This window comes from Schistocerca nitens, chromosome 6 (genome assembly GCF_023898315.1).
Source record: "Schistocerca nitens isolate TAMUIC-IGC-003100 chromosome 6, iqSchNite1.1, whole genome shotgun sequence".
NCBI classification, from domain to species: Eukaryota; Metazoa; Arthropoda; class Insecta; order Orthoptera; family Acrididae; genus Schistocerca; species Schistocerca nitens.
In genome coordinates this window covers 38,924,423-38,950,504 of record NC_064619.1, presented here as the reverse complement: position 1 = coordinate 38,950,504, position 26,082 = coordinate 38,924,423, and the positions used below count along the sequence as shown (strand labels likewise).

Genomic DNA, 26,082 nt, shown 5'->3' with positions numbered 1-26,082 from the left:
CCCTTGATGCCTCAGAACATGTCCTACCAACCGATCCCTTCTTCTGGTCAAGTTGTGCCACAAACTCCCCTTCTCCCCAATCCTATTCAGTACCTCCTCATTAGTTATGTGATCTACCCATCTAATCTTCAGCATTCTTCTGTAGCACCACTTTTCGAAAGCTTCTATTCTGTTCTTGTCCAAACTAGTTATCGTCCATGTTTCACATCCATACATGGCTACACTCCATACAAATACTTTCAGAAATGACTTCCTGACACTTAAATCTATACTCGATGTTAACAAATTTCTCTTCTTCAGAAACGCTTTCCTTGCCATTGCCAGTCTACATTTTATATCCTCTCTACTTCGACCATCATCAGTTATTTTGCCCCCCAAAATAGCAAAACTCCTTCACTGCTTTAAGTGTCCCATTTCCTAATCTAATTCCCTGAGCATCTCCCGACTTAATTCGACTACACTCCATTATCCTCGTTTTGCTTTTGTTGATGTTCATCTTATATCCTCCTTTCAAGACACTGTCCATTCCGTTCAACTGCTCTTCCAAGTCCTTTGCTGTCTCTGACAGAATTACAATGTCATCGGCGAACCTCAAAGTTTTTATTTCTTCTCCATGGATTTTAATACCTACTCCGAATTTTTCTTTTGTTTCCTTTATTGCTTGCCCAATATACAGATTGAATAACATCGGGGAGAGGCTACAACCCTGTCTCACTCCTTTCCCAACCACTGCTTCCCTTTCATGTCCCTCGACTCTTATGACTGCCATCTGGTTTCTGTACAAATTGTAAATAGCCTTTCGCTCCCTGTATTTAAAAATAGGAACCCCCATTTTTTATTACATACGACATGATGAAGCTGATATCAACGTTCAGGTGTTTACTATCGATCGCTCCTCCCTTTCCTAAATTAGCTGTATCAGTGTGTCTGAGCACATGTTGCATGACCCTCTGAACGATCCCTCCTACTACTAGAGGCTTTCCACTATCCTTTCCCTGTCTTCTATTTATTTCGGTAGCTCTTTTTTTCGCGCGTTATCTGTTCATTACATTTGCGAACGTCTAAATTTAACCTGTCCTACTTGTCACGTACATTACAAGCCACAAGAGTGCTTTTTAAAGAGCGAAGATAACATATCACACGGTGAATGAATACATTTCTTGTGAAGTTGCACGCGAGGCATCCAGAGATATAAAACGTCACGTTCTGCAGGAAGCTGAAACAAACGTCAGAAACACATAGAAAAAGTGACCTGCAGTGACTTTGGCTCAGTGTTACAGGGCTGCTGCGCTTTAGCTCCTTTCAGTGTGATTTGAGTGACAGCAGTTTAAAATGGACTATTTTCGTCCACTCCCCAGCTCCCCCAAACACTCTTCCTCTCCCGTTCCTTGTCAAATGATCCGCACTTTGCCGACTGCTTCCAAATAGAAGCCTGTATTGTTCACTTGTGGTATTTGTTTTCGTCGTTATCGTTGTGTGTTCTCGACAGTAAAGAGTAAACTAGCTTCCCGCTACTATAATTTTTGTATCTGTGTCATCTGGTCATCTCGTGACCTCCAGCGGTGACGTGTACAAGAGGCTGTAGTATACGAGCCAGCCTGACATTAAAGCGAGTCCCATTCTGTTTCGCCATCGGTTCGCTTTGTAGTACAGATATTACTTTTGGTCTGGAGCCAGCAGCAGCAGCAGTAGTAGACGGCGGAGAGAGCAGATGTTGGCGCTGTACGAGAGGACGGAGGCGGCGGGCAGGGCGTTCTTATGTATGTATGCAAATGCGCGAGCAGGCCCGCATTAGCGTTGTAATGGCCCCGCCCCTTCTGGTATGGTTCTCAAGGCGGGGCGCGACACGCCCACCGCAGTTCTCCAGACCGCGAAACGTCTGGGAGCCGAAGGGCGAAAGCGGACAGGACACAGCAGAAAATCTCTCCAAACACGTTCCTCTGCTGAGAGGGGGATTCTTTCGGTGGAAGGAATTTTCATCACCAGGGCTTGACCTGAAAAGGGAGGACACGTGGTGTAGTACAGTCGTTGATCACGAGACTTTGCGCCAGTTTCCAGGATTGAGTGGAAAACCCCTCCGCAGTGCCTCATGGAGTGGAAGCTTGTTGTTGTTGTTGTTCTTTGGGTCTTCGGTCCTGAGACTGGTTTAATGCAGCTCTCCATGCTACTCTATCCTGTGCAAGCATCATCATCTCCCAGTATGTACTGCAGCCTACATCCCTCTGAATCTGCTTAGTGTATTCATCTCTTGGTCTCCCTCTACGATTTTTACCCTCCACGCTGCCCTCCAATACTAAATTGGTGATCGCTTGATGCCTCAGAACATGTCCTACCAACCGGTCCCTTCTTCTTGTCAAGTTGTGCCACAAACTCCTCTTTTCACCAATTCTATTCAATACCACCTCATTAGTTATGTGATCTACCCATCTAATCTTCAGCATTCTTCTGTAGCAGCACATTTCGAAAGCTTCTATTCTCTTCTTGTCTAAACTATTAATCGTCCACGTTTCACTTCCATACATGGCTACACTCCATACAAATACTTTCAGAAACGACTTCCTGACACTTAAATCTATACTCGATGTTAACAAATTTCTCTTCTTCAGAAACGATTCCCTTGCCATTGCCAGTCTACATTTTATATCCTCTCTACTTCGACCATCATCAGTTATTTTGCTCCCCAAATAGCAAAACTCCTTTACTACTTTAAGTGTCTCATTTCCTAATCTAATACCCTCAATGTTGTGTCGGCAGACTGTGGTTGTGAATGTCAATGTTAAAACATATATCGGCTCAACCACTTGTTTATAGTGTAAAAGATTGACGTGTTTCGGAAGTCAAGCTTCCATCATCAGAATAATAAAGAGTAAGACACCATTTTGGAGTTTTTTATATTTTGACGACTATGTGGAGATGCACCTTGGAACAAGGGAAGTAGCCACGATGTTTTAATTTTATCATCAGTTTTATTGTTCCTGGTGCATGTTCCATTTTAGCGAGTTTTAACAGGTTCTTTTACTTTTTATTATACTGATGATGGAAGCTTGACTTCCGAAACGCGTCAATGCTAGTGTTTTACACTATAAACAAGTGGTTGAGCCGATATATTTTTTAACATTAACGCAAACTGTTTATCTGACTAGGGTGAACAAATCAGGTGCTGGAAGCTACGAGCGAGCAGCTAGCCAATGGGAATTCGGATCTAGAGGTAGTGTTGAGGCAGAGGCATCTGATTTGCTGCTGAAGACGGCAAGGTGGCTGGCGTGCAGACTCCAGGCACAGCGTGCTACACGTGTCCGCAGACATTCCTCTGGCCCGACAGACTCGGACACGTTCGCGGGTGTTCGTGTTACCTTGCCTCAGGAAAAAAAAAGAGGACACGCCTGTAGTAAGCAGTCGTGTGTTAGGTGTGTGAGGGGGGGGAGGAGGGGTAGGTGAGGCGCTGGCAGATAGCGGTCCTCCGACAGGACTCGTCGCATTGTGGGAGCTGTGCTCAGCTCAGTAATTAGCAGCAGGCGGGTGGCCAGGCTGGCTCTGTTATGGCGACCTTCCCCAACGGGCAGAAGGCGATGGCGCAAGGTCGCCCGGCAGCCGAGAAGCGATGCGCCTTTGTTTGGGGGCTGCGCATGCGCACCGCGCCGGTTCGTCGACCCGCGCCCAGCCCCCTCCCTTCCCCCCCCTCACCCCTTCCCCCTTACACAAGCAGAGCCACAGCCGGGCCGCTTCCAGTGCTACCTGACCCCCACCACCTCGCTGCTACCGCGTGTCTCTCTGCACCTCTTATCGCGGTCCTCTAGCAGCTCTTCCGCTTAATTACCTCTTGTGTCCTACAACGGCTCTTTACAACCCGCGAGCGCTCGACGCTTCCTGTAGTGGGTGATCGCTTGCTGTGAGCGACCAGTACCGCATTTAGGAGGCTGGGCGGAAAAATTATTGACCTGTCACTGACACAATTTCTTAAGTAAGATCCCACTTCGGAGTTATCCCTTATAGGCCAGTCCACATCATACATTTTTTCATCGTTGCGATGGAGAGAATTTACGCTTTATATAAGACACAGTTGGTTTGTTTTCGTTTCAGCTGTTTGTGCGCTATCTCCAGTGAGTTTTTGCTTATTATTCTGTCCGCGCTTAATGCTATCATTATTTTGTACTGGTACTATTATGGTGCATATGAATCACACAATAAACAGCTTGTCAGAGTTTCTGATGTCTTGTTTCTCGTTGTGTTTGATCTGTTAATAAAACATTTTATTCGCTACCGCTGTTTTAACTGTTGCAAACGCATTTTATTTTACTTTTTTGTAAAATTGCCAAAACAAAAAAAATTTCTGATGTTAGGTTGTTTTCTGTGACGAAATAAACCAAAATGCTTACGTTTCAGGGCTGCATAGTGAACAAAGTATTTTAACACGTGTAACACAACGAAAAACAATACGATAGCGTCATAGACAACTCCAATACTAGAATGAATTTTCATTCTACGGCGGAGTGAGCGCTGATATGAAACTTCCTGGCAGATTAAAACTGTGTGCCGGACCGAGACTCGAACTCGGGACATTTGCCTTTCGCGGGCAAGTGCTCTACCACCTGAGCTACCCATGCACGACTCACGCCCCGTCCTCGCAGCTTTAATTCTGCCAGTACCTCGTCTCCTACCTTCCAAACTTCACAGAAGCTCTCCTTGCAGAACTAGCACTCCTGGAAGAAAGAATATTGCGGAGACATGGCGAAGGTCCCGAGTTCGAGTCTCGTTGCGGCACACAGTTTTAATCTGCCAGGAAGTTTTAACTCCAATACTAAATTGGTGTTCCCCTTGATGTCTCATAATGTCTCAGAAAGTGCGCTATCGACAGATCCCTTCTTCTAATCAGCCTGCGCCAGAAACTTCTCGCCAGTTCTATTCAGTACATCATCAATTTAGTGATCTACCCACCTAATCATCTCAAAAGCTTCCCTCCTCTCCTTGCGTGAACTGCTCATCGTTCATGTCTCACCTTTACACAAGGCTACTCCCCAATAAATACCTTCAGGAAAGACTGACTGACACTTAAAATCTGTATTCGATGTTAACAAATTTTTCATCTTCAGAAAAGCTTTTCTTGCCATTGTCAGTCAACATTTTATATCCTCTCTACTTTGGCCATTATCAGTTACTTTTCTGCCCAGATAGCAACTCCTCTACCACTTGAAGAGTGTCGTTTCGTAATCTAATTACCTGGAAAGTGGTCATTGAGAAAACCCCGAACGTCAGCCAGATAGTCGGGTGGTGCACTATTTTGCAATAAGTAAACATTTCGTTCTTGGTCATCCTCGCAGATCTGTGTATCAAAAATTGTTGTAACATATCCAGGTACACCATCCCGTTGGTGGTTCTCACGGAAACCAAACGGGCCACACAATTTGATCGTGCTCAATGTACAAAAAACGTTCAGTTTAGTGCTGTCACGAACATGTAGATTTTCACTGCTCCAAATCCTGCAGCTATGTCTGTTAACCTTGCCACTTAAGTGAAAAGTCGATTCGTCAGAAAAGATGATTTGTCCAAGAAAGGTTCCTCATGAAATCGATTTAACAGACCCGCAATTGCGATCAATTTTATGTGTCATTTATTGCTTATACGATCGTCTATCTGTGTTTTCAAATGCAGATGGTTTCTCAATACACGCCAAACAGCCGTATGTGGTAAGACTGTTGACAAAACGTTGTCTCACACGTTCAATGACGTCGTCAGGTGTGCTTGGACGACCTGATGGTTTCCCACGCCTTAGAGAGATTTCTACAAAACATTTATACCACTCATACATAAATTGTAGGTCTATTAGGATCTTTAGCGTACTTGATACGGATATTACACTGAACTCTCGTCGCCGACTTCGAGTCTTCAAACCAAAACAGTTGCACGCTCGGATCAAGTAAAGGCGGCCATCTTTAACACAACTGCCGCTAGCGCTCCTTGCGGTGCGATTCTACACTAGCGAAGTACGCGACACAAGACTTGATGTACAGGGTGGAGCAGGGGAACGAGAAATTTTGAACGTTACAGTTGGCAGCACTGTAGCGCTGGCAGATGTTCGAAACTTTGCACAATTGATGGGAACGCATTGCCATTTAGTAATCATGGAGAATTGGACTGGTGTGGAGCGTGCAGTAGCTGTGAGAGCGTTTTACAAAGATAGTGATAATGCGGCTGCCGCGCAGAGAACATTTCGACAGCAATACCAGCTTGGACGTCATTGATGTGTCCCATCTGCGCATGCGATTACAACGTGGGTGCGTAATTTTGAAGAGACAGGATCTGCCTTGAAAAAGAACCTCCAGGTGGCATTCCAACGGTACGTACCCCAGAGAACATTGCAGCTGCTAGAGCTGCAGTCGAGAGAAGTCCTCGCCGCTCCGTTCGACAGCGTGCATCTTCGCTAGGGATTAAGCGACGAAGCTTACAAAGAATACTGCACGAATTAGACTTCCACCCCTATAAGTTACAGATTGTGCAACACTTACATGAACGAGACCCAGCGTCACGTATGGAGTATAGTAGCCAGATATTGGCTAAAATCAACGAGGACGCGAATTTCCTTGGTAACTTATGGATATCAGACGAAGCCCATTTCCACCTGAACGGATTCGTGAACAAACAGAATTTTCGTTATTGGGCACAGGACAATCCTTGTGAGTTTCACCAGCGACCACTACATAGCGCCAAGGTCACAATATGGTGTGCTGTATTATGTCATGGTGTTATCGGCCCTTATTTTTTTGAACGTGAGGATGGTAGTGCAGTGACAGTAACATCCGCTCGATATGTTGAAATGCTTCAAACATTCTTTACACCGAGACTGTACGAGCTTAATCTTAACGTCGAAAACATGTGGTTTCAGCAGGACGGAGCCACGTCACACATTGCTCGACAATTGATGGCAGCAGTTCGTCAATTGTTTGGAAGACGCATTATTTCATGTAACGGTGACATTGCATGGCCTGCGAGATCCCCTGATCTTAGTGTGTGAGACTTCTTCCTGTGGGGATATCTTAAAGGCAAGGTGTACCGTACACGTCCTGCAACAGTCCATGAACTGAAGGAGAACATCGAAAACGAAATCACTGCCATTCCCCAAGATTTGCTACACCGCGCATTCCAGAGTTTTCATAACAGGCTGTTAGAGTGTGAACGCCGAATGGGAGCACATCTTTCCGATGTCGTCTTTAAAAAGTAAAGAGACACTTTTGGACATTTTGATTGTAAAGACATACTGAATAATGGCATACTGAATACATTCACTTTCGTTAATAAATTACTAGTTTTATGAATTTATTCATGGAAATGACGTTATTTCGAAATTTCCCGTTTCCCAGCGCCACCCTGTTTTTCCCTACAAATTGACACTACAGTCAGCTCTGTAGGTACTATTAATTAATTTATATGAATTTTCAGAGTTGTAAAGTCCTTTTTGCAACACCCTGTATATTGTTGAGAAATTATTTGCCATAGTCTCTTTTCGTTAGCAACTGACACTGTGGAACCATCTTGGTATAGAACTCTCCATGGTTTATGGTTCATGTAAAATGTTACTTACTCGTTATTCTGATACATGAATACTGACAGCTATTCGATATATCTTCCCTCACCAATTCTGCAAATCGACATCATTCACTTGCTCTTCACCGTGCACTTTGACCATGTCTTTTTTACCGGTCATCAGTCCAAAGGTCGGTTAGATGCAGCTGCCCTGCTTATTTCAGCAGAAATGCTGCACTCCACACCCTAGATGATCCACCTTAGTATATGATATCCGAGCCTACTCTTGTAATTCATCTCCACTGCAACCCTTCCAGCTACTGTTTTCAGCTATAATTCGTATTTTACTGCGCGTTCAAGGAAATTTTCTCTGTATTTCATTGCGCCATGTATTAGGCGTTTTCTCTCGTTGATTCGTTGGATTTCGTTACTTCAGCTAGATATTAAACAGCCTTCTAAAACATACTGCAAACGCATCCAGTTTTTCGTTTGTATCTTCCCCGAGGTTCTCGTTTCGCACCATTACTGATCTGTGCATTTCGTTTTTGTTTCCGGATTCAGCTGCTGTTTCTTTTTGTAGGATGCCCTCTTGCCTTGTGCACCCTTATCTGACTCCTTTGCGTCTTTACGTTAGTCCTTTATCTACTCAACTTCCGAGAGAGCAAAATTCGTCCCCCCAGAATTCATTAAACTTTTACAGAGTCCCTTGTCCAAGTTCAGCATACAGTCCTTCGGCATGTGTACGCCGTTACGTTAGTTTTCTTTACGTGCATGTTATAGCCATTAGCTGGTACACGTTTCACTCCATTAAGCACTCGACTCGGCTACTGTTGACTCTCTGAGATTACTGCTCTGTCATCAGCGAAACGTATCACGTTTATTTTCTACCTATGACAAACTCCCAAGTATACTTCTGTACTTCCCTCATTGGATCTTCTACATACATACAAATGTCAGTGATTGACAACGAGCTATCCTGCCGTACATTGTTCCTCACGTTGGCCTGTCATCTCATTCCATCGGTGATGACTACTCAAGCCAAAATAATGTGCTCCGTAGTCCCGACAACTGATACGAAATTAGTCTCTTACAAGGTCTGCATGTATAGATATGGGTGTGGGCTGCCGAACATGATCCACAAGGTTTCGGTTGATAGCATCACGACGGGAACAAATTTGTTGCACGCTTATTATTATTATTATTATTATTATTATTATTATTATTATTTCTTTACTTTCTCAGACGTTAAGTCTGGTTGAGAATGGAAAGTGACGCGGACCTTGATCAAGCGTCACTTCTTATTAACTGTACGGTATGTGTTATATTGCATTTAGGAACTTTCGGGTAATTGAACATGTATCAATAATTACGGATTTCTGTAGTTGTATATATATGTTTGGATGTAGCTGTATTGCATTGATGTACTGGTGGATATTGTGTGGTATGACTCCTGTAGTTGATACTATAATTGGTATGATGTCAACTTTATCCTGATGCCACATGTGTTTGACTTCCTCAGCCAGTTGGATGTATTTCTCAATTTTTTCTCCTGTTTTCTTTTGTATATTTGTTGTATTGGGTATGGATATTTCGATTAGTTGTGTTAATTTCTTCTTTTTATTGGTGAGTATGATGTCAGGTTTGTTATGTGGCGTTGTTTTATCTGTTATAATGGTTCTGTTCCAGTATAATTTGTATTCATCATTCTCCAGTACATTTTGTGGTGCATACTTGTATGTAGGAACTTGTTGTTTTAAAAGTTTATGTTGTAAGGCAAGCTGTTGATGTATTATTTTTGCGACATTGTCATGTCTTCTGGGGTATTCTGTATTTGCCAGTATTGTACATCCGCTTGTGATGTGATCTACTGTTTCTATTTGTTGTTTACAAAGTCTGCATTTATCTGTTGTGGTATTGGGATCTCTAATAATATGCTTGCTGTAATACCTGGTGTTTATTGTTTGATCCTGTATTGCAATCATGAATCCTTCTGTCTCACTGTATATATTGCCTTTTCTTAGCCATGTGTTGGATGCGTCTTGATCGATGTGTGGCTGTGTTAGATGATACGGGTGCTTGCCATGAAGTGTTTTCTTTTTCCAATTTACTTTCTTCGTATCTGTTGATGTTATGTGGTCTAAAGGGTTGTAGAGGTGGTTATGAAATTGTAGTGGTGTAGCTGATGTATTTATATGAGTGATTGCTTTGTGTATTTTGCTAGTTTCTGCTCGTTCTATAAAGAATTTTCTTAAATTGTCTACCTGTCCAAAATGTAGGTTTTTTATATCGATAAATCCCCTTCCTCCTTCCTTTCTGCTTAATGTGAATCTTTCTATTGCTGAATGTATGTGATGTATTCTATATTTGTGGCATTGTGATCGTGTAAGTGTATTGAGTGCTTCTAGGTCTGTGTTACTCCATTTCAATACTCCAAATGAGTAGGTCAATATTGGTATGGCATATGTATTTATAGCTTTTGTCTTGTTTCTTGCTGTCAATTCTGTTTTCATTATTTTTGTTAGTCTTTGTCTATATTTTTCTTTTAGTTCTTCTTTAATATTTGTATTATCTATTCCTATTTTTTGTCTGTATCCTAGATATTTATAGGCATCCGTTTTTTCCATCGCTTCTATGCAGTTGCTATGGTTATCCAATATGTAATCTTCTTGTTTAGTGTGTTTTCCCTTGACTATGCTATTTTTCTTACATTTGTCTGTTCCAAAAGCCATACTTATATCATTGCTGAATACTTCTGTTATCTTTAGTAATTGGTTGAGTTGTTGATTTGTTGCTGCCAGTAGTTTTAGATCATCCATGTATAGCAAATGTGTGATTTTGTGTGGGTATGTTCCAGTAATATTGTATCCATAATTTGTCTTATTTAGCATGTTGGATAGTGGGTTCAGAGCAAGGCAGAACCAGAAAGGACTTAATGAGTCTCCTTGGTATATTCCACGGTTAATCTGTATTGGCTGTGATGTGATATTATTTGAATTTGTTTGGATATTAAGTGTGGTTTTCCAATTTTTCATTACTATGTTTAGGAACTGTATCAATTTAGGATCTATTTTGTATATTTCCAGTATCTGTAGTAACCATGAGTGGGGTACACTATCAAAAGCTTTTTGGTAATCAATGTATGCGTAGTGTAGCGACCTTTGTTTAGTTTTAGCTTGATATGTCACCTCTGCATCTATTATCAGTTGCTCTTTACATCCTCGTGCTCCTTTGCAACAGCCTTTTTGTTCTTCATTCATAATTTTGTTCTGTGTTGTATGTGTCATTAATTTCTGTTTAATGATTGAAGTTAATATTTTGTATATTGTTGGTAGGCATGTTATGGGGCGATATTTAGCTGGGTTTGCTGTGTCTGCTTGATCTTTAGGTTTCAGATAAGTTATTCCATGTGTAAGTGTATCAGGGAATGTGTATGGGTCTGCAATGTAACTGTTAAATAATTTAGTTAGATGTGAATGTGTTGAGGTGAACTTCTTTAACCAGAAATTTGCTATTTTATCATTTCCAGGGGCTTTCCAATTGTGAGTAGAATTAATTGCTTGGGTGACTTCATGTTGCAAAATTATCACTTCAGGCATTTGTGGTATCATCTTGTATGTGTCTGTTTCTGTTTGTATCCACCGTGCATGCCTGTTATGTTGTACCGTGTTTGACCATATGTTGCTCCAGAAGTGTTCCATGTCTGTTATGTTTGGTGGATTGTTTATTTTAATGTGTGTGTTATCTATTGTCTGGTAAAATTTCTTTTGGTTTGTGTTGAATGTTTGGTTTTGTTTCCTTCTATTTTCACTTTTTTTGTATCTTCTGAGTCGTTTGGCTAATGCTTGTAATTTCTGCTTCTTTTCGTCTAATTGCTCTGTCGCTTCTTGTTGTGAGATTTCACCTAACCTTTTTCGTTTTTTGTCTGATATTTCATTTCTTATAAATTGTGTTAGCTGTCCGATGTCTTTTCTCAGTTTTTCTATTCTGATCTGTAGCCTGTGTTGCCATGCTGGTTTTGTGGGTTTCTTCTGTGTGTTGGTTGGTTCTGATCTCTGCCTAGTGTGTATATTTAGTGTAGTGAGTGCTCCTACATAAACCAGTAGTTGTAACTCTTCCATTGTTGTATTTTCATTTATTTTGTTGTGTATGATTGTGTTGATAGTTGTTATTGTTGTTTCGACTTGTGGGTTATTTGGTGGTCTATGCAAGAATGGTCTAATGTCTGTATTTGTGTCTTTGTATTCTATATATGTCAGCTGAAATTTCTCTTCTATATCTAACATGTGTGTCACTTCGTGTTCTATTTGTGCTTGTTCTGGTGGCTGTCTTAAGATATCGTTTTCCTCTGATTGTTTAATTGATGTGTGTTGTTCTTTGTTTGTTTGCTCTGGGATGTTTGAGTCCATTACTGTATTTTCTTCTTCTTCTGATTGCACATTATTTTGTTCCAGTATTTGTTGTACTTGTTGTTTGATGTTTTCTAATTCTGACTGGGGTATCCTGTTATTTTTGATTATTACACGGATCTGATCAGCTAGTCGTTGTTCTGTTAAAAATTTTAATTCTGGGTATCTGGTAATAAATGTTGTGTATACTTGTGATCTGTATCCAGTTGTGTTGGTTCCTAGGTTTGTTGCTTGGTAATAACAGAACATGAGGTGTCGATTAACTTCATCTGACCATCTCATCCTCTGTCTTTGTTTTCCTTCTAGGGTGGTTGCAGGAAGCATATCCTGCAAAACACCTCTATTTGGATTTAAATCATTTTCCAGTTGGTTAGCAGTGTCGTTACCATTGTGGGCGGGCATAGGGTTCAAGCGTCGTCCCCGACCATGACGGCGCTTGTCCGAGGCTTCTTTAGTTCTGTCCTGAACCAACTAATCACACTAAAAGGGGGGTTAGCCCTATTAGTGGTTTGTTCTTTTCGTCGCCTTTTACGACTGGCAGAACATACCGGAGGCCTATTCTTTTCCCGGGCCTCCACGGGTATTATTATTATTATTATTATTATTATTATTATTATTATTATTATTATTAGTAGTAGTAGTAGTAGTAGTAGTAGTAGTAGTAGTAGTAGTTTCATTCATTCGTAGATAACTTTTACAAAGATTCTGGACATGTGGTATTACAAATTAAGAACAACAAAATAGTGTGTTTCATGTACAGGGTGTTTCTCTACTATAGGTACAACCGAAAGATGCGCGTAAAGTACAATGAAAATAGCAAATACCCTTAATTAACTTAATTCAAGAAACCAGTAGTTTCCCTGATGAGAGGTTTTGAGACTGGATGCATGAACACCTTACAACAAGTGTTGCCGGGATGGTTCCTTCGAAAAGGCACGGCCGACTTCCTTCCCTAATGCGATGGGACCGAGGACCTCGTTGTTTGGTCCCCTACTCCGAATCGACCAACCAACCAAACTGCAGATACACACTTGAGGACACACACATTACAACAAGTGTTCCACATGGCCATCGTTCATGTGAAGTCATACTTCACCACATATCCTCACTGATGCCTGTACACTTCCAAAAATGCCGGGCGTGTTCAGAATGTGCTCCATAAGTTCGTCGGCGGTATTAATAGGGCTGTAATACACCAAAACATTTAATAACGCCACGCAAAAAAGTCCAGTCCGTTCAAGCAGGGGCACCCGGGAGGCCGTGGTATTATCAGCCATAACTTGTACACATGTTTTCCAACTACGAGGGTTATTCGGAAAGTGAGGAACGTTGTTGTTGTTGTTGTTGTGGTCTTCAGTCCTGAGACTGGTTTGATGCAGCTTTCCATGCTACTCTATCCTGTGCAAGCTTCTTCATCTCCCAGTACCTACTGCAACCTACATCCTTCTGAATCTGCTTAGTGTATTCATCTCTTGGTCTCCCCCTACGATTTTTACCCTCCACGCTGCCGTCCAATACTAAATTGGTGATCCCTTGATGCCTCAGAACATGTCCTACCAACCGATCCCTTCTTCTGGTCAAGTTGTGCCACAAACTCCTCTTCTCCCCAATCCTATTCAGTACCTCCTCATTAGTTATGTGATCTACCCATCTAATCTTCAGCATTCTTCTGTAGCACCACATTTCGAAAGCTTCTATTCTCTTCTTGTCCAAACTATTTATCGTCCATGTTTCACTTCCATACACGGCTACACTCCATACAAATACTTTCACAAATGACTTCCTGACACTTAAATCTATACTCGATGTTAACAAATTTCTCTTCTTCAGAAACGCTTTCCTTGCCATTGCCAGTCTACATTTTATATCCTCTCTACTTCGACCATCATCGGTTATTTTGCTCCCCAAATAGCAAAACTCCTTTACTACTTTAAGTGTCTCATTTCCTAATCTAATACCCTCAACATCACCCGACTTAATTCGACTACATTCCATTATCCTCGTTTTGCTTTTGTTGATGTTCATCTTATATCCTCCCTTAGCAGTATAACTGGTTATTATATCGCTGAAAGAAATGCATTGTGCAGTTTTACTGCTTAGTAGAAAATTCTGTTCTGAGTTCAATGTTTGTTCTTACTCTGTAAATTAAAATTCAGTGTAGATCTTGTTCCATGGTGATGGACGCAGTAGTTTGAAAGCTGTGTAAATATTTTTTGCAAGTGTTCCCCAGAAAAGAATTCCATATCTAAAAACTGAGTGTATGTATGAATAGTATGTAACTAAAAGACACTAGCTACTACACCCTATAACAGGACTCTAGGGACACGACATGCTGATAACTTCGTATGTGTCTTTACGTGTTGAACCTGTTTCAGCTGAGAATCAATAATTCATAGAAGTTTTATGTTTGTTACGTAGTCTTTAGAACAATAAACTGGTAGCCACGATCGCAGGAATTCTTTTCATTCCATGATTACCGGTTTCGGAGAAACTAAATCCGCCATTATCGGATCTTAGGTCCATGATGGCGACTTCATTTTCACCGAAACCGGTAATCATGGAATAAAAAGAATTCCAGCGATCTTGGCTACCAGTTTGTTTTACAAGCATCTAGATCGCTTCCACATGAGCACGATGTGCTCCCTACAAAGTAGTCTTTAGAAATACCATCTGTATTTGATTTGTCAGTGTGTCATCAGTTCCAAGTGTAACTAATAAGAAGGAACCAAGGATTATGAATCAAAAGCTTCTGACGTTGAAAGATGCAAACCGTCCCACCCTGCATGCAGTGAACAAGAGCGTCTGCTAGCTGCTGAGGGTTCTCTTCCTGCGGCCTGTTCTGTAGCTACGCCACCGAGACGAATGTTGCCGTCTGCGACCGCCGCCAGGCTGAACACACAATTGCCACGGCCGACCGCCGTGGCCCTCTCATTATTGGACAAACGCCACCTCGGAAAAGCCAATCAGTATGCAGATTCCAGTCTAACTGTACCCTAATTGGCTCGTGTGTGATGCATGGTTAGGCTAATTTTCTCGCGTTACAACGCGGCCGAATGTGCTGGAGGAGAACGGCGACCCACGGGTCGCTCACAAACCAGTTTCGCTGGCTTTAGCACGTTCCTTGTCCACTCCTACGTGTAGGGTCCGGAAATCGGAATGATGCGCGGCTTCAACAAAAGGCAACGTAACTTTATATAGAGTTGATCGTCGTTGAAATTTGTTAACTTTTCTTAATATTGTTTGAGGGCACGTTTGTATGTACTACTTCGTTTACTTTTATTCCGCCCCTCCACCCTTCTCTCTCTCTCTCTCTCTCTCTCTCTCTCTCTCTCTCTCTCTCTTTCAGTTCTAATTTATTTCCATATTGTGCTGCATTGAAGTGGGCTCACAGGTGCGAGTTTCGTTGTATTTGGAGAAAAATACGCTTTTCACATAAGTATGCTTACTTGGTTGACGTAGTTTAATACAGTGCCACGGAGTTTGGCAACATGGATATATTACTGTATCCTACACCATCGACAATTTGCCTGCCCGCCCCCCCCCTCCCCCCCCCCCCACACACAAAATTCCTAACGCTTTCTGCCTACCGTCCCTTCCTTCAGCTGTTATTTGTAGCAACAGCCCCGGTCGTAAAATCAGCCCAACCATTCTGTCTATTCGTTTCATTACCTTCTTCATTAGACATTTTTTTCTCATTGACTTCTTTCCTTATTCGATTTATCTGACTGCTCTCAAACAGTCTCCCATAAAAATTACATTTCAGATGTATTGATTCGTTGATTTTTGTCTTAACTGCTGTCCAGGTTTGTCATCCATGCAGCTTTTCACAAATCTCCTAATTTCAGTGTTTATCCTTTCTATATTAGTAAGTGTTTGATTATACAGATAGGCTTGTAAAACTAATAGGCCAGCGCCAGGTAAGAGAAAAATGGTGAACTGAGATATATTCACGAACTGATCCAGAGAGACGGAACATATTTGGCCAATGCCGAAATTTTGAAGAGGGATCCATTGTATGAGAGCAAATGAAATACAGGTAACAATGAAGTAGCCCACTGAACGGCACAACTTGTTTCGTGAAAGGTTTCAATCTTTCAAGGAGGATTTCAAAGACGTACAGAGATTGACAACGTGCTTCAGCTGTTCAGGAATCCATAACGCTACACTTCACGAAACGCAAAAATGACTATAGTATCAGTGAGTCGCGGAAATAAAATCTGTGCGGCTACGAAATGGAATGATCACATGGGCTCGGTCGCAGGTAAAGAAGGCGCTGGACTTCTCTTTGATTGGATACTGAGAAAACTTAATCAGCCAATAAAGGAGTTCGCTACAAAACACATACGCGACTTGTTGCCCAAGCTTGTGGGAATCGTACCAGTTAGTTCTCGCTTTGTTCACTAAAATATATGCTGTTTCTGCGCCTCTACCTGCAAGAGATGAACATTCATTTGAGGGCAAGAATAACGTAAGAAACTACAACAATCAATATGCCTCTTTAAAGAAATTCCTACACAACCTCAGCTTCTGGAGACCAAGACCTGCATAAAACGTGGGCCACTAGTGATGGCTCAGACGTCCTGAAACACACTTGGGCAATGACATAGTCCGTTGTGTGCAGTCAAGCACGAAAAAACTCACGCTGGGAACACGGGACTGTTAGAGCTTCAGAAACCACATGTCGGACGTGCAGAACGACGGGCAGCACAAATGGTCAGAGTTTTCGATGATCCATAAACTCGGGCTGTAAACTCGGGAAGGACAGAGGTTTCGGTGATCCATAGGAGAGCGTCGCTGAAATTCTGGAGCACCTGAACTGGCAGACACTTCAATGTAGACGCTGATTGTCCTACAGAAGCCAGTTTATAAAGTTTCGAGAAACTGTGTCGAGTGACGATTGTTAGAGATACTCTTCAGTCTCCCCTAGGGATCGCGAAGATCAGACTAAATACAGCGCGCACAGAGTTCTTCAAGCAGTCATTTTTCCCGCGCACAATACGCGATGGAACGGAAATGGATGCTAATACGCTGTGCAATGAGAAGTCCCCCACCTTAGTGGTTGCACAGTACGGACGATGGGTCGCGGTGTGGACGGAGTCGTGCAGTGACGCGCTGGCGAGGCGCGGCTTTTAGCGAGGCGCTGCCCGCTTATAAATAACCCGGCTGCGTCGCTTTTCGGCAGCTGATGTCACGTGAGAGCCACACCTTGCCCCTCCCCGCCCCCGCAGAGCGCCGTACGTCACGTCGCAGCCGCCTCCAGCCATCGGCTGTCCTCACAGCTTACCGTTCCGGGTGGCGAAGCCGGTAGAGATGTCATCTGAAGTCACCGGTACCCTCAGACCAACTCCCGACTGTTTTCTGCAGCAGCGAACTGATACTGCATCGAGCTAAAGGCGATAGGACATCACTTTCTGAAACTGCCCGGCAGATTGAAACTGCCCGGCAGATTGAAACTGCCCGGCAGATTGAAACTGCCCGGCAGATTGAAACTGCCCGGCAGATTGAAACTGCCCGGCAGATTGAAACTGCCCGGCAGATTGAAACTGCCCGGCAGATTGAAACTGCCCGGCAGATTGAAACTGCCCGGCGGGCCGAGAGCCAGCCACGTGCTTGGTTAGCTGAGTTGGTAGAGCACTTGCCCGCGAAAGGCAAAGGTGCCGAGTTCGAGTCTCGGTCCGGCACACAGTTTTAACGTGCCAGGAAGTTCCATACGAGCGCACACTCCGCTGCAGTGTGATAACGTCATTCTGGAAACATCACTTTCTTATTCGAAGAAATAATAAAGATCTTGGATTTTATCCAGGATTGTGTGTGAGGTCGTGGTTATACTCAACTTGAAAGCTAAAAAGTAGCGTCAACAGCTTACAATACAAAAGCACTCATTCTTATACATTTCGATAGTACAGGCCTTCATCAGTAACATCATAACGCTAGACATCCGACAGGTACACCCTCTCTGAAGTTTCCTTCTGTCATCAATGAAGTCTATTTCCATTGTTTACTCCCACATTTTATTACTATATTTTGAGGTTTTCGTAATCTCACTTTTACCGTTCAGATACTGAACTGCACAGCAGACAGCTGTCACAACACACGCAACTATCTGTCGTGTAACCGAAAATGATCACTCGAGACACATGAGACCCCAGTAAAGGAATAAAAAGCCCTGCAGTAGACTCACACCTCTACAGTAGTCAACTGAGACTAGAAAGTCAGTTGTGTAGAAGGTACTTTAGGTGCTGATGTGGCAGAGTTGCACATGCAGCTGAGTGAGGGATGGCTAACACCCTTCCCCAGACGTTGTGGATCTTCTGGAAAAGCTTGCAGGAGTGTAGCAGGGGGGGCTGTTGTAAGAAATAATGGTTAAGAAAAAAAATTCATACGTTGCGCCGTTTATGAGTTACTTCGCATTGGAGTTTTCCAGCACTTGCACGTGCTAAAGTGCGGTAATCTGCAGACATCTGTGAGCCCGTCGGTTAACACTTGTTCAAAGTGTCCCTGGTTCTGGAAAGTGGTGAGGCACTGACCAGAAGGCGAACGGCGTCATGCAGCGGATGCCATGGTCCAGTGCTGCGCCAGCGTATGGTTGCAATCTCTTCAACAACATCGAGTCATTGATGGATGAAAAGAGGCAAAGCTGTCGTCCATCCAAAAGTTCGTTTTCGAGCAACAGTGCTTTCCTAAGCACGGTAGTACTGAAAGTGTCTTTCTCCAACCTATGAACCAGATGTACCCAGCTAGTTGTTGGAGCCCAAATCCATGGTTCCTTAAGGGGCTCCGGAAAGGCTCAAAATCATGAAAAGTTCAATTTTTACTTTTTTGCGTTTTCTGAATCTGCAGACTATTACCTTTTAATAGATATATAATTTATTCAATTCCGAAGACTACAACTGTTATTAAATTTTTTTGAAATGTGTTCTACATGGGCGTGACCCACTGTGGCGTTGTTAAAGTGCTGTCAAATGGTGTTATTATTAACGTCCGTGTTCATCAGGTACATTTTAGTGATGTGAGATAAAGTATGTGTTGTGGCTAACCTGTGATGGTTCAATATATATCGCTGGTGTGATTGTCGATTGTTTCATGTTTTATGAGTAAAAGTAAAGTTATTAGAAATCCTCTGAAGTCTTAAGAAAAGGAGAAATGTTGGAAAGCCAAAGGTATGTGTTATTGCTGTAAACAATAAAGACGATGAAAATCCCCAACATAGCTTGTGTCCCAAAGAAGAAGACAGTTGGTGTAAATATAACAAAGGATTGCTAACTGGTGAAGTGTACACTCATAAGCATAGTCTGCCTCATGCAATAATGGAGGTGATGAAACCTATTTTCAGAGACTTAGCAGCACCTGAACTGTTGAAAAAGTGTATTCACGGAAAAACTCAAAACCCCAATGAAAGTGTAAATAGTGTTAATGGTCGAGAAACCCCAAGACTGTATTTCTTGTTATAGAAACACTTCACTTTGGTGTGTATGATGCTGTTGCGACTTTCAATGATGGCAACATTGTAAGGTGCAAGGTATTTGGAAATATGGGAATGAAGATAGGTTCTAACATGGTACGAGCGATGCTTGCTTTAGACAAGGAACGCCTTCGGGCTGCAGACAGGGCTGTAAAGAGTCTAGAAATACAAGCAAGAGTAAACAGGAGGAGGAACAAGAGGAATCTGGAGGAGGAGTTTGAAGAGGATGAAGATAATCCATCCTATGGACCTGGAATGCACTAAAAAGTTAATCCAATCTTTGTCGCTCGATTCCCAAAACTTTTATTTTCTCATACTAATTACATGTTTTCTAAGGATCTTCCAAACATATTTGTTTCAAGTTCAACTTCCTACCTCAAATACTTTGTGAGGAAAGATGTAATTTATAAGCGTTATTTTAACATTGCAAGTATAGGGCGTTCCGGAGCCCCTTAAAGGGACAGTTTTCTGTTTTATTTACATGCGTTTCACTGTCGGACGCCTCCACCCCTCCACCCCCCCCCCCCCCCCCCACACACACACACACCTGTGCGCCGGCCGAAGTGGCCGTGCGGTTCTGGGCGCTACAGTCTGGAGCCGAGCGACCGCTACGGTCGCAGGTTCGAATCCTGCCTCGGGCATGGATGTGTGTGATGTCCTTCGGTTAGTTCGGTTTAATTAGTTCTAAGTTCTAGGCGACTGATGACCTCAGAAGTTAAGTCGCATAGTGCTCAGAGCCATTTGAACCGTTTTTGAACACCTGTGCGCGTGCCACAGAAGGGCGCAAGAAAGGAAGGAGGCGAAAAAGCATAAACAGGCTTTTCTGCTACCGACCACCTTCAAATTTCGTCGAATGGTTTTGAGGTTCCTAGCACGTCCAGCTATACCAGAGCAGAAGCTACGGTCTCGGTGCGCCCCAAAGTGGTCAGAACATGTTGACTGCGTTTCAGCCCGGCATTGACCGTAAACAACTCTGTGTCAGCAGAGTCAAAGGTTGCCAAGAACGTCGTCATTTTGCACATGACGCTGCAGACTGTAGTTTTCGACTCGAAAATAAGCGCCCAAAGGGAAGCGTTGGTTTCATTCACGTAATTTGACATCTTCTGAGGCTTTTTTCGTATCGATTATGAGTACGGGTGTGTCTGCGATTTGGTTCAAATGGCTCTGAGCACTATGCGACTTAACTTGTGAGGTTATCAGTCGCCTAGAACTTAGAACCAATTAAACCTAACTAATCTAAGGACATCACACACATCCATGCCCGAGGCAGGATTCGAACCTGAGGCCGGAGCGGTCGCTCGGCTCAAGACTGTAGCGCCTAGAACCGCACGGCCACTCCGGCCGGCCGTTGCGATTTTCCACTCGGTCACCCATATGAAAACAGCACAATTTCACGGTTCTGATGTTCGTCGCAGAGGCGTCAGGAAAAGAGGTGAGGTTGGTTGAAGGTGTTACGATCTTCCCATAGAGTGACGTGTCCAAGGTGACCTCCGGGAGACGTGTGGTGAAATTTAGTGCCAATGTGATGTCAGTAACTCACACGTCACATGAACTGCTGAAATCTGGCCGTCCCCCCCCCCCCCCCCCCCGAAGTATAGTGCTGTTTGAAGCGTTGCAGAGCCCAAGTGTGACGTCACAGCGCGCCACGCTTCTGCGCCTGGACAGAGGAAGATTTTAGGACCTTCCAGTCAAATTTCGAACTTCGGCCCAATGGGAGAAAATGACGTGGTTTCAAAAAAGTGACCTGTATTTTTGTTCCATCGTGCAGGGAGTTAAAGTGACGTCGCTACTAGGACTCGAATGTAAACCGACTGTCGGTTCTTGTGTTCCTGGGAGGACTCTTTGGTGTCCAACGGAAATGTGGTTTGTATTAGTAACAGTGTAATTAGTGGAAAACAGCCTCTCCACAATCAGAGGCTGGCGCCTCTCACTTTCACAGTTTTGCTGAGCACTTCCGTGCCGCCGCCCTGTAACTCTCGGCGGTTTCCACGTTTACATCGACAGCGATCGGCCGTGAAGAGGAATTAGCGTCGCTTCTTGCTGGCGACTGCCGCGCGACTGACGCCGGCCCGCCGCTGCTCCTTTGTTTAGGCGGCGAGAGAAGCGCGGAGTGGCGGACAGGGAGGCGCGGCCGTCGCCGCGGCGCGTCGTGAGGCACGTAGAGGAGAGCCCGCAGCCTAATCACGCCTCCGAAAAAAGGCTCCGGAGGTAACTCGCCGCGAGCAGCAGAGAAAAAAGGCCGGCATTATTACGCCGGCGCGGCGGCCGGTGTGGGAGTCACGACTGGGCGGCTGGCGCGGCCTTGCGGCGCGCTGTCGAGATGGCGGGCAGATACTTACCTGTTCTATCCTCTGGACCGGGACGCTACGGCTGTCGAATGCTGCGCCGTGCGTCTTCTATCGCGCGATGTGGCTAAGGTGGTCGTAAGGTACTGTACTCGCATCCGGGACGGTTCAAATTTCGGCCCAGCCAGTCAGATTTAGGTTTCCGCGGTTTCCCCCTTGGCATCCGCGGTTTCCCCCTTGGCATCCGCGGTTTCCCCCTTGGCATCCGCGGTTTCCCCCTTGGCATCCGCGGTTTCCCCCTTGGCATCCGCGGTTTCCCCCTTGGCATCCGCGGTTTCCCCCTTGGCATCCGCGGTTTCCCCCTTGGCATCCGCGGTTTCCCCCTTGGCATCCGCGGTTTCCCCCTTGGCATCCGCGGTTTCCCCCTTGGCATCCGCGGTTTCCCCCTTGGCATCCGCGGTTTCCCCCTTGGCATCCGCGGTTTCCCCCTTGGCATCCGCGGTTTCCCCCTTGGCATCCGCGGTTTCCCCCTTGGCATCCGCGGTTTCCCCCTTGGCATCCGCGGTTTCCCCCTTGGCATCCGCGGTTTCCCCCTTGGCATCCGCGGTTTCCCCCTTGGCATCCGCGGTTTCCCCCTTGGCATCCGCGGTTTCCCCCTTGGCATCCGCGGTTTCCCCCTTGGCATCCGCGGTTTCCCCCTTGGCATCCGCGGTTTCCCCCTTGGCATCCGCGGTTTCCCCCTTGGCATCCGCGGTTTCCCCCTTGGCATCCGCGGTTTCCCCCTTGGCATCCGCGGTTTCCCCCTTGGCATCCGCGGTTTCCCCCTTGGCATCCGCGGTTTCCCCCTTGGCATCCGCGGTTTCCCCCTTGGCATCCGCGGTTTCCCCCTTGGCATCCGCGGTTTCCCCCTTGGCATCCGCGGTTTCCCCCTTGGCATCCGCGGTTTCCCCCTTGGCATCCGCGGTTTCCCCCTTGGCATCCGCGGTTTCCCCCTTGGCATCCGCGGTTTCCCCCTTGGCATCCGCGGTTTCCCCCTTGTTTAAGGCAAAGACGTAGATGGTTCCTTTCGAAAAGACACGGCCTATTTTCTTACTTATCCTTTTCTCGATCATAACTTTCGTTTGTATGTACATGTCTACTGCCCTGGTACACGTTGATATCTCCTTGACACACTACAGTAGCGCCTGCAGTCCGTTCACGTACACCTCCATGGTGTACGCCTCGGCAGCATCTTCGTCTGGACCTTTTGCATGGCCCTAAGGACTCCGTTAACCCTGCCGCTCTCTGCTGTCGCTTCCCCTCCATTCTTGACGTGTTCCAGGGCCTTGAAACGGTTTACACAGACTGCTCTATGGCTGATGGTCACGTAGGCTTCGCATATGTTCATGGAGGACATATTGAACAGCACTCCTTGCCAGTTGGCTGCAGTGTTTTCACTGCAGGGCTGGCGGCCATAGCTCGTGCTCTTCAGTACATCAGATTGTGCCCTGGCGAGTCATTCCTCCTGTGTACTGACTCATTCAGCAGCCTACAAGCTATCGACCAGTACTATCCTCGCCACTCTATGGTAGCGTCCATTCAGGAATCCATATATGCCCTGGATCGGTCCCAACGTTCCGTGGTGTTTGTGTGTGGATCCCAAGACACGTCGGAATCCTCGGCAACGAACTTGCCGACAGGCTGGCCAAACAGGCGGCGCGGAAACCGCTTCTGGAGGTAGGCATCTCCGAAGCCGACCTGCGTTCTGTCTTATACCGCAGGGTTTTTCGGCTTTGGGAGACGGAATGGCGTAACAGCACGCAAAACAAACTGCGTGTCATTAAGGACACTATGAATGTGTGGAAGCCTTCCATGCAGTCCTCTCGCAGGGAATCTGTTGTCCTCTGCCGGCTCCGCATTGGCCATACGTGGCTGACGCATGGTTACCTACTCCGTCGCGAGGACCCACCTCGGTGTTACTGTGGCTCCCAAATGACAGTCGTCCACCTCTTGCTGGACTGCCCACTTTTAGCCGCTCTGCGGCAGACTTAACTTTCCCAGGACCCTGCCTCGTTGTTGGGCGACAATGCGCCCACAGCAGCTTCAGTTTTACGTTTTATCCGTGAGGGTGGGTTTTATACTTCTACGATGAAATGGGAGATAAGATACTGCGTGAAGAGTTTGACAGAGCACTGAAAGACCTGAGTCGAAACAAGGCCCCGGGAGTAGACAACATTCCATTAGAACTACTGATGGCCTTGGGAGAGCCAGTCATCACAAAACTCTACCATCTGGTGAGCAAGATGTATGAGACAGGCGAAATACCCACAGACTTCAAGAAGAATATAATAATTCCAATACCAAAGAAAGCAGGTGTTGACGGATGTGAAAATTACCGAACTATCAGTTTAATAAGTCACAGCTGCAAAATACTAACGCGAATTCTTTACAGACGAATGGAAAAACTGGTAGAAGTGGACCTCGGGGAAGATCAGTTTGGATTCCGTAGAAATGTTGGAACACGGGAGGCAATACTAACCTTACGACTTATCTTAGAAGAAAGATTAAGAAAAGGCAAACCTACGTTTCTAGCATTTGTAGACTTAGAGAAAGCTTTTGACAACGTTAACTGGAATACTCTCTTCCAAATTCTGAAGGTGGCAGGGGTAAAATACAGGGAGCGAAAAGCTATTTACAATTTGTACAGAAACCAGATGGCAGTTATAAGAGTCGAGGGGCATGAAAGGGAAGCAGTGGTTGGGAAGGGAGTGAGACAGGGTTGTAGCCTCTCCCCGATGTTATTCAATCTGTATATTGAGCAAGCAGTAAAGGAAACAAAAGAAAAATTCGGAGTCGGTATTAAAATTCATGGAGAAGAAATAAAAACTTTAAGGTTCGCCGATGACATTGTAATTCTGTCAGAGACAGCAAAGGACTTGGAAGAGCAGTTGAACGGAATGGACAGTGTCTTGAAAGGAGGATATAAGATGAACATCAACAAAAGCAAAACGAGGATAATGGAATGTAGTCAAATTAAATCGGGTGATGCTGAGGGGATTAGATTAGGAAATCAGACACTTAAAGTAGTAAAGGAGTTTTGCTATTTAGGGAGTAAAATAACTGATGATGGTCGAAGTAGAGAGGATATAAAATGTAGACTGGCAATGGCAAGGAAATCGTTTCTGAAGAAGAGAAATTTAACATCGAGTATAGATTTAAGTGTCAGGAAGTCGTTTCTGAAAGTATTTGTATGGAGTGTAGCCATGTATGGAAGTGAAACATGGACGATAACCAGTTTGGACAAGAAGAGAATAGAAGCTTTCGAAATGTGGTGCTACAGAAGAATGCTGAAGATAAGGTGGGTAGATCACGTAACTAATGAGGAGGTATTGAATAGGATTGGGGAGAAGAGAAGTTTGTGGCACAACTTGACTAGAAGAAGGGATCGGTTGGTAGGACATGTTCTGAGGCATCAAGGGATCACAAATTTAGCATTGGAGGGCAGCGTGGAGGGTAAAAATCGTAGAGGGAGACAAAGAGATGCATACACTAAGCAGATTCAGAAGGATGTAGGTTGCAGTAGGTACTAGGAGATGAAGAAGCTTGCACAGGATAGAGTAGCATGGAGAGCTGCATCAAACCAGTCTCAGGACTGAAGACCACAACAACTTGTACGTTTTAGCACATGTCCTTTGTTCCTCCGTGTCCTCCACCCTAGTTCTTCTAGAGTAGAGGTTTTAATGCGTTGCAGAGTGGCTGGCTTTCCCTTTTTATTCTCGTGGTTGGCCACCCACTGTAATCGGCTTTCATGTTTTACTCCTGTTTTTAGCGTCCCTCTGTTTTGTTGTCCTCTTTTGTTCCTTTTAGTATTCGTTGCCTTCCCTTTGTTCTTGTAGCTTTTCCTTTCTTTCCGTTTTGTGTTACATGTTTCGTCCAATTTATTCTCACACTTGTGGCATTGTTTTATTAGGAACAAGGGATCGATGACCTTATAGTTTGGTCCCTTCTCCCGCCTTTAAGCCAACCAACCAACACTACAGTAGCACACAATCAGAGCAGCCAAAACAAAACAATGCACTCTGTCTCCTTTTTATCAATATGCTGTACTATTAAGGTTTAGGTCCCCTAGCAGTATCCTACAGTACTGTCTCACAGAGTTTCCAACGCGTACCACAACAGGAGACATGCACCTACAAACAAAACTTCATTTTTAAGACTGAAATTAAAACTCTCGATCGACGGGATATCAAACCTAAATCCTCCTAGTATTTCAATTTAAAGGTTATTGGTTCGTACCCATTCATCCATCTCAGTAACGGAAAGAAGATTCAACAGTGTACTAAAGACGCTTTTCTTGTTAGTTGCGACGGTACGAACGCAACAACAAAACACCCAGTTCCCGAGCGGAGAAAATTTCCGCGACCGTGCCAGG

General features: G+C 44.5%; 1 protein-coding gene across 1 annotated transcript in view; it reads left to right on the top strand.

The window, feature by feature from the left end:
• Window positions 1-26,082, top strand: part of LOC126262481 (repulsive guidance molecule B-like) — a 372,022-nt gene that overhangs the window by 233,199 nt on the left and 112,741 nt on the right. The gene's annotated exons all lie outside the window — the stretch shown is intronic.